Raw genomic sequence first — 1,595 nt, forward strand, 5'->3', positions numbered from 1 at the left:
TCAGACGCACCAAGTATGAACCGACTATTTCCTCTGTCACCGTAGTAGCACTTCACCAGCTCCACAAACAAGAGTTTCACAAGCCGAACAAGAACGCACACTTCTCAAAGAGTTCTGAGTGTTTTAGCGCAAGGGAAGAGTTATTTTTGATGGATAAAGAGAGCCTATAAATAGACTCAAGCAAAACTCTTCCATTCTACGAAACTGGCCATTTAACGCATTTAATCGATTAATATTAGTGTTAATCGATTAAAATAAGTACAACGACTAGTTTTTCAAATCAGAAACCTCCAACGGCTAGTATTAATCGATTATTCTCAGGATTAATCAATTAATTAATCGATTAAAACTTGCGTTAATCGATTATTCCAAAGCTGATTGGGTTCTGGCTTTTGCAGCGATTTTAATCGATTATATCAGGGATTAATCGATTAAAACGGGAAAGTTTTGATTCTAAACAGCAAATACAAAGTATAAAGGTACAAGAATCAAAACCTACTACAAATCTAAGTCCTAAACAATTAAAGTACAATTATTACAAAAACGTTTCATAACAAAAATAAGTCTTCAAAGGATCTTCATGAATCTTGATAAATCTAGACTTAATTTGGGCATCATCAAAACTTCATCTTCATCATTTTGCTAACATGGTAGTGTTTATGTTTATTATTATTGATTGTGGAGTAATTTTTGACGAATAACACAATGACACGTAGATGATGTTTAAATGTTGTCCAAAAAATGTTGTCTAAGTATCATTATCCTTTTTGTATATCAGAGTTAACAGAAAAGTTCTAAAATCAGAATTCAATTGTTACTTTTTAACACTTTAATAGAGCTGTCAAAATGGGTCACAATCTGTGGGCCAACCCGGCCCACCACGGGTTTGAGTCGGGTTGGATTTGAAAAAATTGTATTTTTTTTATGCGGGTCAGATTTCAACCCGGCTCATTTAAACCCGGCTTATGCGGGTTGAACCTGTGGTGGGCTGGGTTGGCCCACCAATCCACCTACCTAATTTTTTTTTAAAAGTTCATTTTAATTTTATAAAAAGTTATTTATTATTTTTTTTTTTGCTTAAAAAAATTATTTAAGTTTCCTATTTTCAAAATTAATTAAACAATGTTGGGAGTGAAATTTGGATATGAATTTTGTTTAGATTTGAATTATAGATAGTTTGTAATTTTTTTTTATTTAAAAGAACTTGTAATTAAGTGAGCCAGTGAGTCAATTCGTTTATCCACCAATCCGTGGTGGGTCGGGCCGGGTCAAACTGGGTTACCTGTTTTGACAGCTCTACACTTTAATGAGATGATAGAAATAAAGTCTATAGCTGAGGAAGAATTTGAACAAAAATTTAATAAATGACAAGTTGAAGGATATAAATGTTTTAAAATTATAGTAGAAAGCCTTTCATATAAAGCTATTGTTTGAAAAATGACATAGGCTATGCTTCCTATTATTAGTTTATTGTAGGATAGAATAGGAAAAAGAGACGTGTCAAACACACTTAAATGAGAACTGCTTCCTATTATTAGTTTATTTTAGGATAGAATAGGCAAAAGAGACGTGTCAAACACACTTAAATGAGAACT

The sequence above is a fragment of the Vigna radiata genome, chromosome 1, assembly GCF_000741045.1.
Source record: "Vigna radiata var. radiata cultivar VC1973A chromosome 1, Vradiata_ver6, whole genome shotgun sequence".
Classification (NCBI taxonomy): domain Eukaryota; kingdom Viridiplantae; phylum Streptophyta; class Magnoliopsida; order Fabales; family Fabaceae; genus Vigna; species Vigna radiata.